The 17003-nt window shown below is 45.5% G+C and overlaps 1 long non-coding RNA gene across 2 annotated transcripts in view; it reads right to left on the bottom strand.

The window, feature by feature from the left end:
* Nucleotides 1-11733, bottom strand: part of LOC133548785 (uncharacterized) — a 43497-nt gene extending 31764 nt beyond the window's left edge. For both annotated transcript variants that reach the window (XR_009805964.1, XR_009805965.1), the window contains exon 1: nucleotides 11473-11733. This is a non-coding gene — a long non-coding RNA (uncharacterized LOC133548785). The remainder of the gene's footprint in view (nucleotides 1-11472) is intronic.
* Between the last annotated feature and the right edge of the window lie 5270 nt (nucleotides 11734-17003).

Genomic DNA, 17003 nt, shown 5'->3' with positions numbered 1-17003 from the left:
CGCTCATGTTGGCAACGACAGTGAAACCTGGAGAGGCGTGATTGGGAAGAATGGTCGCCCGGATCTAAACCCGAGTGGTGTTTTGTTATTGGACTTTTATGCTCGTCACAGTTTGTCGATAACAAACACCATGTTCAAACATAAGGGTGTCCATATGTGCAGTTGGCACCAGGACACCCTAGGCCGCAGTTCCATGATCGACTTTGTAGTTGTGTCATCGGATCTGCGGCCTTATGTTTTGGACACTCGGGTGAAGAGAGGGGCGGAGCTTTCTACCGATCACCACCTGGTGGTGAGTTGGCTGCGATGGTGCGGGAGGATGCCGGACAGACCTGGCAGGCCCAAGCGCATTGTGAGGGTCTGCTGGGAACGTCTGGCAGAGTCTCCTGTCAGAGAGAGTTTCAATTCACACCTCCGGGAGAACTTTGAACATGTCACGAGGGAGGTGCGGGACATTGAGTCCGAGTGGACCATGTTCCGAACCTCTATTGTCGAGGCGGCTGATTGGAGCTGTGGCCGCAAGGTTGTTGGTGCCTGTCGTGGCGGTAATCCCAGAACCCGTTGGTGGACACCAGCAGTGAGGGATGCCGTCAAGCTGAAGAAGGAGTCCTATCGGGTTCTTTTGGCTCATAGGACTCCGGAGGCAGTGGACGGGTACCGACGGGCCAAGCGGTGTGCAGCTTTAGCGGTCGCAGAGGCAAAAACTCGGACATGGGAAGAGTTCGGGGAAGCCATGGAAAACGACTTCCGGACGGCTTCGAAGCGATTCTGGACCACCATACGGAGCCTCAGGAAGGGGAAGCAGTGCACTATCAACACCGTGTATGGTGCGGATGGTGTTCTGCTGACTTCGACTGCGGATGTTGTGGATCGGTGGAGGGAATACTTCGAAGACCTCCTCAATCCCACCAACACGTCTTTCTTTGAGGAAGCGGTGCCTGGGGAATCTGTAGTGGACTCTCCTATTTCTGGGGCTGAGGTCGCTGAGGTAGTTAAAAAGCTCCTCGGCGGCAAGGCCCCGGGGGTGGATGAGATCCGCCCGGAGTTCCTTAAGGCTCTGGATGCTGTGGGGCTGTCTTGGTTGACAAGACTCTGCAGCATCGCGTGGACATCGGGGGCGGTACCTCTGGATTGGCAGACCGGGGTGGTGTTCCCTCTCTTTAAGAAGGGGGACCGGAGGGTGTGTTCCAACTATCGTGGGATCACACTCCTCAGCCTTCCCGGTAAGGTTTATTCAGGTGTACTGGAGAGGAGGCTTCGCCGGATAGTCGAACCTCGGATTCAGGAGGAACAGTGTGGTTTTCGTCCTGGTCGTGGAACTGTGGACCAGCTCTATACTCTCGGCAGGGTTCTTGAGGGTGCATGGGAGTTTGCCCAACCAGTCTACATGTGCTTTGTGGACTTGGAGAAGGCATTCGACCGTGTCCCTCGGGAAGTCCTGTGGGGAGTGCTCAGAGAGTATGGGGTATCGGAATGTCTTATTGTGGCAGTCCGCTCCCTGTATGATCAGTGTCAGAGCTTGGTCCGCATTGCTGGCAGTAAGTCGGACACGTTTCCAGTGAAGGTTGGACTCCGCCAAGGCTGTCCTTTGTCACCGATTCTGTTCATAACTTTTATGGACAGAATTTCTAGGCGCAGTCAAGGCGTTGAGGGGTTCCGGTTTGGTGGCCACGGGATTAGGTCTCTGCTTTTTGCAGATGATGTAGTCCTGATGGCTTCATCTGGCCGGGATCTTCAGCTCTCACTGGATCGGTTCGCAGCCGAGTGTGAAGCGACCGGAATGAGAATCAGCACCTCCAAGTCCGAGTCCATGGTTCTCGCCCGGAAAAGGGTGGAGTGCCATCTCCGGGTTGGGGAGGAGACCCTTCCCCAAGTGGAGGAGTTCAAGTACCTAGGAGTCTTTTTCACGAGTGGGGGAAGAGTGGATCGTGAGATCGACAGGCGGATCGGTGCGGCGTCTTCAGTAATGCGGACGTTGTATCGATCCGTTGTGGTGAAGAAGGAGCTGAGCCGGAAGGCAAAGCTCTCAATTTACCGGTCGATCTACGTTCCCATCCTCACCTATGGTCATGAGCTTTGGGTCATGACCGAAAGGATAAGATCACGGGTACAAGCGGCCGAAATGAGTTTCCTCCGCCGGGTGGCGGGGCTCTCCCTTAGAGATAGGGTGAGAAGCTCTGCCATCCGGGAGGAGCTCAACGTAAAGCCGCTGCTCCTCCACATCGAGAGGAGCCAGATGAGGTGGTTCGGACATCTGGTCAGGATGCCACCCGAACGCCTCCCTAGGGATGTGTTTAGGGCACGTCCAGCTGGTAGGAGGCCACGGGGAAGACCCAGGACACGTTGGAAAGACTATGTCTCCCGGCTGGCCTGGGAACGCCTCGGGATCCCCCGGGAAGAGCTAGACGAAGTGGCTGGAGATAGGGAAGTCTGGGCTTCCCTGCTTAGGCTGCTGCCCCCGCGACCCGACCTCGGATAAGCGGAAGATGATGGATGGATGGATGGATGGAGATAATGTGGGGGTATTGAAATAAGATATGAAGAAAATATAGACTGAAGATATACTTGTATGTTTGGGTATATAAATAGCGCTTTTATATATACTAGTATATATATATATATATATATATATATATATATATATATATATATATATATATATATATATATATATATATAATAGCGCTTTTATATGTACTAGTATATATATATATATATATATATATATATATATATACTAGTATATATAAAAGCGCTATTTATATACCAAAACATACAAGTATATCTTCAGTCTATATTTTCTTCATTTCTTATTTCAATACCCCCACATTATCTCTGCCAAACGCATTAGTTTATTCCATTTTGCATGAATTCTTATTGATTTCTTCATCTATTTTTACTTTTATCTCACTTTAGCACTTTGAGATTTTCTCCTATTTTTATTTTATATTAACCTATTTTTATTTTATATATATATATATATATATATATATATATATATATATATATATATATATATATATATATATATATATGTATATATTTTTTTTTTTTTTTTTTTTTTTAAATAATGGTCTGTCTATCTGTGCAACACATGCAACTTTGTGTGCATGTGTGTTTGTGGTGCATTGGGGGAGGTGGGAAAATGAATGTATTACATGTTAGTTTAAATTAGGTTCAACTTTGAAACTGTAGTATAACATTCTTAGGTTAAATTATGTTTTAGACATTTGCAGTACACCATACATCTAGGTGTTGAGCTAAGATAAGATAATAACATAACATAGAATAAATAAGGAGAGATGGCAATCAAAACAACTATGAGTTATCGATAGACAACTATTTGCTTTGAATATATTTGAATAATAATTGCAAATTAGAAATGTAAACAATTGGAAGAATGGAAATTCTGAGTGTAAAAGTATCGATTAAGTGGCGTATGGACAGTTAAGTGAGTTTAAAATGTTACTTAAATATTACATTAAGTAATGTGTATAACATTTGAATTTGAAAGTCATTCTACTCAATGCAGGTAAAAAATTTACAAAAAAACAAAAAACGGAACATTTTTGCAATATTATGATAAAAGTTGGAATTTTACTCAAAAAACAGTCGCAAATATACATAAAGACCTTAAAATTTTGGCAGTTTTTTGAAAATAGTTGTAATTTTCCTTGACACAAGTCACATGTTTATAAGAAAACTTTAAAATGTGGGCAATATTATAATAATAATCTGAATTTTAGTTGGGAAAATTATGACCAAAGCCATAATTTTACTAAAAAACTCACTATTTTACAAGAAGAACAAAAAAGTTAGCAATATTGTCAGAATTGTATATGACTAATGTCACTATTTTGCATTAAAAAGTAATAATGTTACTTGAAAAAAAGTAATAACGTTACTTAAAAAAGTAATAATATTACGAGAAAATATTGCAATGTTACAAAAACAGAAAGAATATGAGATATCGTTCCCAATTTTATAAGAACAACGTTGACACATTGTGAGAAAAACGACTGCTTTTAGTTCATTTGTATTTTTTTAAATGTTTTGTTTGGAATAAAATTAAATTAAGAACATTCAATTAAAATACAATTATAAGCGACTTTTTTTTATTTTTTATTAGGAAGGGCAACAGCAGGGGATTTTAGCATCCAACCGCACATGTACAAGCCAAAGGCTGACCATAAGTGAGCGGACTGTGAAGAAACACCAGTATGGGAAATCAAAATTGCGTTCTTTTAAAAGTGTAAACCGGAAAATATTTACCATGTATGGGGAATATCTTCTGACAACAATTTAACTCACGTCACAAATAATGGCAAATCTCAATTTGCACTCTTGGAACAAAGCAAACATTTTTTTTTTAAATATCTCTGCAATGACTCCATGTTTGGAACTCACATTTTCAGCACCTGGGCAGCACGGTGGAACTGGGGTTGGTGCATCTGCCTCACAAAACGAAGGCCCTAAGTAGTCCTGAGTTCAATCCCGGGCTCGGGATCTTTCTGTGTAGAGTTTGCATGTTCTCCACGTGACTACGTGGGTTCCCTCCGGGTACTCCGGCTTCCTCCCACCTCCAAAAACATGCGCCTGGGGATAGGTTGATTGGCAACACTAAATTGGCCCTAGTGTGTGAATGTGAGTGTGAATGTTGTCTTTCTTTTTCGTGTTGGCCCTGCGATGAGGTGGCGAATTGTCCAGGGTGCCCCCCGCCTACTGCCCAAATGCAGCTGAGATAGGCTTCAGCGACCCCCCCGCCACCCCAAAAAGGGACAAGCGGTAAGAAATGGATGGATGGATGGATTTTCAGCACTTACGGTGATCCTAAATGCACAACATGTGCTAACTGCCAAAAAAGTTTTGATTTGCACAATCCTGTTTGGCTCCTTTGAGAAGCTGTAACCAAAGCAGTTCACCTTTTTTCAATTCCGTTTTATTGTTTTGTTGCTACTTCTGAGACACCGTACAAATGTCCTTAAGTCCTATTAGGATGCAGTTGTACTTTGGCATTTTTGCACATGTCGGTGTGACCAATGGAATTCACGCAATGAGAGCCATCATTCCAGTAAATTTGTTGGGCCTTATTAGATCATACAAGCACAAGAGGCAAACGAGTGCCCTCAAGTCTAGCAATCCTTGTCTGAAAGAGCTGTTTTGACAATTAGCCCAATATATTCCCTCTGCATGCGCTCATGGAGTGCCGTAACAATATTTGTGAGACTGGTCTCCGTGTTTAATTTGGACTGGCACATATTCTCCTACTGCACACTGTGGTGTTAAGAGAATAACACTTTAACTTTAACTTTACTTTTGTTATGGTTTAACAAAGGGAGTGACGGCAAACGGACACCAGATGGCAGTAATGTTCATAAATGTATTATATGTATATAGTAGAGATGAGCGGATAGGCAATTATATCATCCGCATCCGCATCTCCGAAGTCGTCATCCACCCGCCGTCCACCCGAACCAACATCTTATCAGGACCGTACCCGCCCGCCAACCACCCGCTGTAATACATCAGAGGTTGTCCGCCTTTAAAACTCACAGAGCTAATTAAACCCGTTTCACAGAGTAACGATAACAATTGGAGCCGCTAACGTTCCTGCGGCTATCCAATAGCGTTCATCCTGATTACAAGAATAAGGGCGTGTTGTGAAGCCATTGCCTTAGACACCTTCAACAACATGTACGAACCGATTGTTGGTACGGCAACATGTTGTGTGCAGCTTCCGCAATTACACGTTCAAGATTGAAAGGCATACTGGGTGATACAGAGTACACTGATGGTTGTGATATAAACAACTTTAACACTTACTAATATGCACCACGCTGTGAAGCCACACCCAACAAGATTGACAAACACATTTCGGGAGAACATCCTCACAGTAACACAACAAATACCCATACTCCTTTGTATTCATGACACTTCCTGAATATATTTTACACCCCCGCGACCCCAACCCCGCCCACCTTACCGACGCACGGGGGGAGGTGGCGGGGTTTGCTGAAAGCGGGGTGTATAAAATAGTTAGGAGGTGTCATGAATACAAAGGATTATGGGTATTTGTTGTGTTGCGTTTATGTTGTGTTACCGTGAGGATGTTCTCCCGAAATGTGTTTGTCGTTCTTAATTGGTGTGGCTTCACAGCGTGGCGCATATTACTAAGAGTGTTAAAATTGTTTATATCACAACCATTAGTGTACTCTGTGTCACCCAGTATGCTTTGCAGTGGTGTGCGTGTTGGGCTGCGGAAGCCACACACAACATGATGCTGGACTGACAAACAGATCGTACATGTTGTAGTAGGCGACAAAGCCAATGGCTTCATAGCCCGCCCTAATACTTATTTTCTGGGTGATTACCGGCGGTCATTCAATAGAAAAATAGCGTCTCTTATTGTCTTCTTTGCTTTATGACACGGGTCTTAAATGGCACTTTGAATGGTAAAGAATACCGATCACAGAACGATGCATATCAAATATTTCTGGATGGTTCAACCGCCACCCGCCCAAATCTAATTAAAATCAATTTTTTCGTCATGTCTACCGCCCGACCCGCAAAACCGCGGACTACACGGATGAGACCGCAAACCGCGCATCTCTAGTATATAGCCAATGTTTATATAACAATAATAAACAATAATATTGAAGTATATAATGGAGTGTGACAAAAAAACCCAAGAGTATGTATGGTGTAAGACTATGTGAAGTATTTAATTGAAGCGTTTTACCATAAGTGTTGAAAACGCAATGCTGTCAGACAAGGACGAGGCAGACAGGATTGTTCAGGGGCAGAAGCAGGGTCAAAAGGCAGGAGCGAGTCGTCGTTGTCCGGGGGCGAGCGAGGAGTCGAGGAACGAAGGAGGCAATCAGAGTAAGAAGGAGATCCGGAGGAAAGTGAGACGCACAGCTCACTTTGCAGGCGACGGAGGGTAGTGCGGGGACACCGGAGAAGACAAGAGAAAAGTCAAGCCACGGAGAGGAAACAAGAATAGTGCAGAGAGCTTTGCTTACGATTCACTTAGTTCTAAGTTCCCGCCCAATCTTTGGGTCCACTGGTCCTTTATTGAGCATGCCCTCATCAGTACCAGGTGAGCAGATTGGTAAATGAGTGCAGGCTTGTCGCTGTTTGGGCATGCTGTTTTCAGCGTGCTGCGCTCAGTGTGAGCGGAGGCGCGTCCCGGTGCGCTGTCAGCGGGTTCTCTGGGTGGTCCCGCAGCGGAGGGAGACGCAGACTGCGCATGTGCCACAACAACTTTATCTTTATGAAACATATACATTTAGATGGATAGTACTTTATTGATTCCTTCAGGAGAGTTCCTTCAGGAAAATTTGCTGTGGCGTTTCACATGGTCTAGAGCAGGGGTATCAAACGTACGGCCCGTGGACCGGATCAGGGCGGCGGACAGGTTTTATCCGACCCACGGGATGAGCCAAAATTTTTGAATGAAAGAAACTGCTGTTCTAAATGTGTCCAGTAGATGTCGCACGAGCAATTCTTTGTATTTTTGTAAATGATGCTACATATGTAAAAAAATAAAAAAATAAACCGCATGATGTTAGTGCACCAATCGAGGAAAATGAGCAAGCTACATAAAAAACATCCTGTAATTTGATCTTGATATAATTTTTTTATCTAGATAGATTCAAAATTAACACCAAAGAGTTGACTGATGAACATTATCACATAATTTATTCAGAAAGTATAAATAACGACAAAGATAGGAGACTATTAACCGCAACATGTAAGTGTAAAAAAAACAAAAACAACATTTTTTTTTTTCAACAAAAAACAATCTGAAGTTGTCTTTATTTTTAAGTTATCGTACTGTGATTTTACCAGTTCAGCCCTCTTGGGAATAGATTTTTTTCCTTGTGGCCCTCGATCTAAAATTAGTTTGACACTCCTGGTCTAGAGCCTTTATTTATATTTCTTAGTGCTGTCAAACAATCCACAATTTTAATCAGATTCACCATGGAAAATGTACTGCTTATCGTCTTCATATTGACAGCACATTTGTGGATGCAGTATCATGCTTACCCCGGATTTCCCCTGGCGGCGCACTCTTTACTTTTTTATTCAGGTCAGTGTGTCAGTTTCCGCTGCGTATTCCTGCATTAAATATATGCAGCGCTTCTATATCTGCCGATCACCGCAAGAAGTCATGCACAAACACGAAATAAATTATCTGGTTTACTTTCAATATAAAATATTCCCTTTTCAAGGCGGATCGTATTTTAGACTTTAAAACACCCTAATAGGCGAGGATGGACATGAAGTCAACCTGTCAAAGATTTTCAGACGTAATCTCCCCTCATTGACACAAGTGGACAAAGACATGCTGATTCTGGGGCTCCAAAATTAAAGAATTATATACAGCCATTGGGGCAGCATGGTGGAACAGGAGTTTGGACGTGTGCCTCACAATACGAAGGTCCTGGGTTGGATCCTGGGCTCGGGATCTTTCTGTGTGGAGTTTGCATTTTCTCCCCGTGACTGTGTGGGTTCCCTCCGGGTACTCTGACTTACTCCCACCTCCAAAGACATGCACCTGGGAATAGGTTGATTAGCAACACTAAATTGGCCCTAGTGTGTGAATGAGAGTGTGAATGTTGTCTGTCTATCTGTGTTGGCCCTGCGATGAGGAGGCGACTTATCCAGGGTGTACACCGCCTTCCATCCAAATGCAGGTGAGATAGGCTTCAGCACCCCCGTGACCCCAAAAGGGACAAGTGGTAGAAAAAAGGATGGATGGATACAGCCATTGCCTGGGCAACATGGGGCTATGGGGGCCTGTGTCAAATACCAGCTGATACCGGGTTACCAGGAGTTAAAACAATCAAACAGTTGCCAGGGATGTTACAGTTGTTTGCTACAAATGAAATAATAAAGTTGTCGTTCTGCAAGTCAAAACAGGTGTCTTTTCCACGATTCAAGTGAAGTCAGTGCCATGGACGGCAAAGCTCGAAGTGTTGCCGTTTTGTATCTTGAATGACAAATCCGAGTTCATTTACTTCTGCTCCTCTAGAAAGAGAGAATGAACTGTTTGTGGTTTGTTTTACTACAACTCCCCTCGTCACGTGATCATGCATGAATTAGCAAGATCTCATAAAGGTCTGTGCTTTTTCACTGCACGGCAGCGCCGCGACAGAACGTTTTGCTGCCGTTACGCATTCAGTGGAAATTCGGGGTAGAATTTCAATGCCAAAAAAGTTTTGAGTAGGTTAATTATGTTACAATTTTTTATGAGATTAATAATGATGATTGATTGATACGGATTAAGGTAAATGTTTCCGGAAATTTACTGGCAACTTTCCGGAAATTTACCACGGGAAGTAAAGCTCGGGAAGTTTGGAAATTTTTTACCATTTTTTGATTATTCAAAGTTGGACACCGTCCATCCTATTCAGTAGAATAAGATGAGAAGATTGTAAAACACTAATGCAATGCCACACTGTTACGTTCCACTTAGTGGTGGTTTGTTTTTGTGTTTCTTCTTCTTTTGTTTGAACAGGTTACACTCAATCACGACCTCTACTGCCAATCAACTGGTTCATGTTCCTTCACGGTGGCAGAGGGGTTAGTGCGTCTGCCTCACAATACGAAGGTCCTGCAGTCCTGGGTTCAATTCCAGGCTGAGGATCTTTCTGTGTGGAGTTTGCATGTTCTCCCCGTGAATGCGTGGGTTTCCTCCGGGTACTCCGGCTTCCTCCCACTTCCAAAGACATGCACCTGGGGATAGGTTGATTGGCAACACTAAATTGGCCCTAGTGTGTGAATGTGAGTGTGAATGTTGTCTGTCTATCTGTGTTGGCCCTGCGATGAGGTGGCGACTTGTCCAGGGAGTACCCCGCCTTCCGCCCGATTGTAGCAGAGATAGGCGCCAGCGACCCCGAAAGGGAATAAGCGGCAGAAAATGGATGGATGGATGGTTCCTGTTTCCAGCTGTTCCTCGTTTCACCTGTTAATCAGCCAGCCAATCCCGGTCCACCATTCATCCTCCTGTCCTGCTTAAAACCACCTGCTCACCACTGGGTGGGGTGGATTCTTTTTCTGACATGCTGTGTGTAGCTTTGGTAGACGCTACTTTGTCTTTGTAATCATTTTTGTTAAGCTCTTTTCTAAACTTGTGCCACCTGTTTTTTTGGTCTTCCTTACCTTTCAACTTTTGTAAGTATCTGCAGCTTAATCTTGGGAAAGGTTAGACAGAGGCCTCCATACACTACACATGTGGGATTTGTTTGTGTATAGAGACACCAGACTTAGTGGTGGCTGTCACCCTCGTAGATTTTGGACCCCCTCTTTGTTTGGAGTAGGTAGGTAGGTTTTTGGTTTGAGCTAATTAAATAGCTTTAGTTAGTCAGCTTACCTTTCTTTTCTAGAGGTGTTTTTTGGTATGTTTTGTTAATTTATTTGACAGCACCTGTATTCCCAAGCTAGGCTAGTGTGTCTTGTTGTACCCCCCTCATGGTTACTTTTCAATAACAGTAGTTTTTGTTTTCAATTCTTGGCTTCAGTATCATTAATTTACAACTAATTTGGTTTATACACTTTTATGTTGCATTCCCCTAAGATCCCTAGACTCTGAGCCACCAGGGAACGTAACACACAGTGTTGTGATCCGGCTTCCGGATCACACATCTAGTATGTTTTGTCCCCTTTTGGTATTTTCCTATTATGTTTGATCATGTTTTGGACTCTATCGATCCCATTTCATAGCGCACTTCCTTGTTTACATTCGTCACCATTGACTACCTAGTTTGCTCCTCCTGCACGGCTCATTCACACACCGGTTTGTAATTATGTTTTCTGTATTTAAGCCCTTCTGCTACCTTAGTTCAGTCTCGCCAGTTTGTTTGCACCTGCAACCGTTACGTGAGTAGTCTCTGTTTATTTTTCTGCTTGCTGAATGTAGCTTGCCTCCGCGCGCTTGGCTCGCGCTTTATGGACTTCGAACTCTGTCTTCTGTTTATATTAGCATTTAGTTTTCTGTGCTCAGACACACCTTTGATTTGCTCTTTGTACCAGTGTTCTTTTGTAACTTCACATTAAAAGCTGTTCATACCTACATTCCTGCCTGCTGGGATCCTGCGCATCGAGAGGCGACACTCCCCGCGCATCCGCGATGCCGCACACACGTAACAACACACACAGATATAGTCAGCTAAACAATTGGAGTAGTCTTCAAAAATATTTTACTGATGGACAAATGAATAGAACTAGGCTAGATGAAAAAATGAACACTCAATCAGCATGCTAAATAAAACTATAACCTACATTAATGTATGACAACAGAATGGGTAACAGAATGGGTAGCAGAAAAGAAGGCAGAGGAAACTACACGTTTTGATTTAGTGTTTGCTAGTAGAACTTTACAGATCACAAAAAAGGTATATTTGGATCGCTAACATTGTTAGCATAAATGAATGGGATTCAACATAGAACATTAAAAGCTGTACATACCTTCATTCCTGCCTGCTGGGATCCTGCGCATCGAGAGGCGACACTCCCCGCGCATCCGCGATGCCGCGCAAACGTAACAGAAACTGGCGAGCAGAAACGCGTCACCTCGCGCTGGATCCTCCAGGACTCCGTCCCCAACAAGCAGCATACCCGACCAAGTACTCCACCACGACAGCCCAGGACTCCTAAATTTGGGTTGGTAGTTTGTTTACTTCCCCTACTTCTAGTCACCACTCTGTCATTACTCCACTAGCTTCCGCCTCCCCTGTAACTCACGGTGACGTCACTCCGTTCACGCCCCTCTATGATGTCACCATTAACCCCTTAGTTGATTCCCCTGCTAGTTGTTCCTATGACAGTAGTGACAAGGAGTTTTTTGAAAATTAATTTTCTCACATTCCACCCAAGGACCTAATTTTATACAAGACAATTTTCAAGGGTAATTATAGCACCTCCAAGCCCAGTCACACTCCCAACAATGACTTTAATAATACAATTAATTATTACCAGGACATTTTCCGCCACTACTATGACTCTACTCCGTCTTCACCCCCCACACCTGCTTCCCCGCCTCTCAAGTCTCGTTCTCCTCCTAAATCCGTGCCTTTTTCCACCTCATTTAGTGAAGATTTTGAACATTTTAGAGGGGAGGAGCCTGCCCTCCTCCAAACCTCCGACCGCCCGCCCTTACAGTCAGCCTCTGTCCAACTGGGCCCCGTCTGGAATCCGGGTCTTGAGGGGAGGGCTAGTATTAGCAGCTGTGCTACCAAAGTAGCACAGCGGCCAACTACTAAGCCACCTCGACATCCGGTCCAGCCTCTTCCTCCTTTTTGCCAGCACAACAAACTTCTACCTATTAGACCTCCTCCACCGGAGTTTCCCCCGGTTAAGTCTGCACTTCCCTCTAGTTCTCCACCACCTGCCTGTCAACGTGTTAAGCCACCACAGCCACTTAGACCTCCTTCTCCAGTCTTCCGTCCTGTTAAGCCACTACGGCCTCCTAGACCTCCTCCACCGGTGTTCTCCCCGGTCAAGTCACGCCCTCCTAGACCTCCTCCACCTGTGTTCCGTCCGTGCCCTAGTTCTAGTTTTAGTCCTGCTTCTGTTCAGAGTTCAAGTCCTAGCCTTTCTTGTAGCCATAATTCTAGTCACACTCGTGGACCCGCTTGTAGACTGATGCGTAGTCCAAGTTTCGGTCCGAGTTGTCGAGCTTCCCATAGTCTCTATTCTAGACCCACTTGCCTACTAAGTCGTAGTCCAAGTCCCGGTTCTAGTTCCTTGTCTTCTCGTAGTTCTCGTATTTACTCTAGTCACACTCGCAGACCCACTTGTAGACTGATTCGGAGTCCAAGTCCCAGTCTGAGTTCTTTAGCTTCTCATAGCCTTAAATCTAGTCTTAGACCCACTTGTAGACTGAATGGTAGTCCAAGTCCCGGTCCCAGATATGTACCTTCGTGTAGTCTTGATCGTTTTTCTTGTCCTAATTCCCCTCGTGGTCTTAGTCCTCACAATAACCCTAGTCCTTGCCCAAGTCCTTGTCCGATCCCCAGTGTTACTGTAAGTCCTAGTCTTTGTCCTAGTCCTTGCCCGAGCACCAGTATGATTATAAGTCCCAGTCCTTGCCCAAGCCCTAGGTTGACCTATAGTCCCAGTTCTTGCCCAAGCGCTGGTTCGACTGTAAGTCCTGGTCCTTGCCTAAGTCCTTATAAAAGCACTAGTTTGATTGTAAGTCCTGGTCCTTACACAAACCCTTGCCCAAGTCCTAGTGTTAGTCTAAATCCTCAGAGTAGTCCTAGTCCTCCTCCCAGCCAGTCTCTTAGTTCTCCTCGGCAGGCCCCTGTGCCTGCCCCTCGGCTGAAGCCGACTCTTGCCCCTCGGCTGAAGCCGACTCCTGCCCTTCGGCTGATGCTGACGCCGACTCCTGCCCCGCGGCTGTCGCCGACTCCTGCCCCGCGGCTGTCGCCGACTCCTGCCCCGCGGCTGTCGCCGACTCCTGCCCCGCGGCTGTCGCCGACTCCTGCCCCGCGGCTGTCGCCGACTCCTGCCCCGCGGCTGACGCCGACTCCTGCCCCGCGGCTGACGCCGACTCCTGCCCCGCGGCTGACGCCGACTCCTGCCCCGCGGCTGACGCCGACTCCTGCCCCGCGGCTGACGCCGACTCCTGCCCCGCGGCTGACGCCGACTCCTGCCCCGCGGCTGACGCCGACTCCTGCCCCGCGGCTGACGCCGACTCCTGCCCCGCGGCTGACGCCGACTCCTGCCCCGCGGCTGACGCCGACACCTGCCCCGCGGCTGACGCCGACACCTGCCCCGCGGCTGACGCCGACTCCTGCCCCGCGGCTGACGCCGACTCCTGCCCCGCGGCTGACGCCGACTCCTGCCCCGCGGCTGACGCCGACTCCTGCCCCGCGGCTGACGCCGACTCCTGCCCCGCGGCTGACGCCGACACCTGCAGCTCCTGATCCGCTGCCGGCCTCTGCACCAGCAGCGGTCAAGCCTCCTCCACGTCGGCCACGGGAATGGCCGTACCACGGGCGTCCCCCGCAACGGGCGCGTCCATCTCCACGACGACCACGGCTGTGGCCCTACCCCGGGCGTCCCCCGCAACGGGCGCGTCCATCTCCACGACGACCACGGCTGTGGCCCTACCCCGGGCGTCCTCCCCATATGACGCCTCCGGGTCTTTGTCAGCCACTAAGGTGGCCTCTGCGGGCCCGCCCGCCTGGACTGTTGTGGCAGCGACGATCCACCCACGGCCGCCACCTAGCGTGTCCTCGGTGGGTCCGGGGACACAGGACTTATCGACCCTCCACCAGGTCCTCCCTCCACCCTCCCTTCATTTTCAGACTGTCTCTTTGTGGGAGGGGGTTCTCTTCATTGCTGTTTTTTTGGGGGGGGCATCTGGGATCTGCCCCTTAAGGGGGGGTGTAATGTTGTGATTCGGCTTCCGGATCATACATCTAGTATGTTTGGTCCCCTTTTGGTATTTTCCTATTATGTTTTGATCATGTTTTGGACTCTATCGATCCCATTTCATAGCGCACTTCCTTGTTTACATTCGTCACCATTGACTACCTAGTTTGCTCCTCCTGCACGGCTCGTTCACACACCGGTTTGTAATGATGTTTTCTGTATTTAAGCCCTTCTGCTACCTTAGTTCAGTCTCGCCAGTTTATTTGCACCTGCAACCGTTACGTGAGTAGTCTCTGTTTATTTTTCTGCTTGCTGAATGTAGCTTGCATCCGCGCGCTTGGCTCGCGCTTTATGGACTTCTAACTCTGTCTTCTGTTTATATTAGCATTTAGTTTTTTGTGCTACGACACGCCTTTGATTTGCTCTTTGTACCAGTGTTCTTTTGTAACTTCACATTAAAAGCTGTTCATACCTACATTCCTGCCTGCTGGGATCCTGCGCATCGAGAGGCGACACTCCCCGCGCATCCGCGATGCCGCACAAACGTAACAACACACACAGATATTGTCAGCTAAACAATTGGAGTAGTCTTCAAAAATATTTTACTGATGGACAAATGAATAGAACTAGGCTAGATGAAAAAATGAACACTCAATCAGCATGCTAAATAAAACTATAACCTACATTAATGTATGACAACAGAATGGCTAACAGAATGGGTAGCAGAAAAGAAGGCAGAGGAAACTACACGTTTTGATTTAGTGTTTGCTAGTAGAACTTTACAGATCACAAAAAAGGTATATTTGGATCGCTAACATTGTTAGCATAAATGAATGGGATTTAACATAGAGAAAATTAGCACCACGGCTAACGGAGAAACTGTTTCGGTTCATTATGAGACTGTGGAGGTACATAAACCTAGCTAGCTAGAGATATTGGCACCACAATCTTTTACCAAGTACAGCTAGCTAGCTTGAGGTGAAGTCTGCTGGACTGAATTGAGTTTAAACACTTATTCAGGTGTTACCGTTTAGTGGTCAATTGTACGGAATATGTACTGTACTGTGCAATCTACTAATAATCAATCAATCAATCAATGGAGTAGTCTACAGTCATACAGTAACAAGCAATTACACCTCTATTAAATTTAAATACCATAGATCAAATATATTTACCCTAGTAATATCATCATAACTTACCTGACTGGATGAAGTCCTTGGGCTCAAATATTAGTGTGGCCTCGATAGCCCTGCTGTAGTGTGTAGCATGCTGGGAATTATCTGAGCATGTGTCCTCCCACCTCCAAAGACATGCACCTGGGGATAGGTTGATTGGCAACACTAAATTGGCCCTAGTTGGTGAATATGAGTGTCAATGTTGTCTGTTTATCTGTGTTGGCCCTGCGATGAGGGGGCGACTTGTCCAGGGTGTACACCGACATCCGCCCGATTGTAGCTGAGATAGGCTCCAGCACCCCCTGCAACCCCGAAATGAATAAGCAGTAGAAAATGGATGGATGGATGGGTAATGGAAGAATGCACTGTGCAGGGTTGAAATTCAAATTAATCTTCATTAAATCAGGTTGGTATAGCTAATAATCATGCTGCAATATCCAGCATGTTGCATTCAATGTTTATTCCCATTAATTTTTCCGTTAATTCCCATATATTCCCCTTAATTCCCATGGATAGTTTCCAACTATGAATACATCCTGAATTTTGCAACCCTAATACGCATTAATGCCCTAATCTTGACAGCCCCCATTTACATCAAAGATCTGTTCATCAGATGACCTCAATGAATTTGACACAGTAATTGATTTTCATTTTGCAGTACCTTCAATCAACTCATCAATCTCAGTTTCCTAAAGGTGACAGGGATTTCTGTCTACGACATCTTGGTATTGTTTCAGTCTTTCCATCACGATGGAATTAGCATAGAGGAAAGTCAGCATTAGGCACGTCTGCTTGTGACTTGACTGGATTTACCAAACTGAGCTGCTGATTCCTCATCATAGAGGTGTCTTTGATGAAGCCCTTCAGCTGCTACAGGGGTATTCTGTTGGCATTACAGCATTAACATTTCAAGGTTAATATAGTGTTGGCGTCCAACAATTTTTTCTTATGAATAAAAAAAACAATAAACAGTATAATGTCAATTTAGGCTGTACATATCATTGATAAATATGGCAGTTATTTAAAAAAATCTAAACATTTTGTATCCACATAGCGTATTGTCCTGACCATAAGTCGCTACTTTTTCCTCACGCTTCCGTACCCTGTGACTTATAAAACGGTGCAACTAGTTTTTTGATTTTTCTTTGCTCGTGGTCATAACATTATGTGGTCAACAAATAGTTTTTATTATAAAAAAGCAGAGACACTGAAAATGTGTGTTATTGTTTGTGCTTTGGCACCATCTTTTGGACAAGTTTGCTCACTGTAGAGGCTGAGGGGTGAACGTCTACAGTATATTCTTCTGTTTAGGGCTTTGAACCGGATGTACAAGTGCAGTTCCGTCCTGTTGTCGCCCATAGTGTTTCTACTCGTATGGATTCTTCATTCATCACTCCAATCAATGTTTGTAAGTTTTACAATATATCTAAAACAAGTCATACT

Source organism: Nerophis ophidion, linkage group LG03 (genome assembly GCF_033978795.1).
Source record: "Nerophis ophidion isolate RoL-2023_Sa linkage group LG03, RoL_Noph_v1.0, whole genome shotgun sequence".
NCBI classification, from domain to species: Eukaryota; Metazoa; Chordata; class Actinopteri; order Syngnathiformes; family Syngnathidae; genus Nerophis; species Nerophis ophidion.
This window is presented reverse-complemented; position numbering and strand designations above follow the sequence as displayed.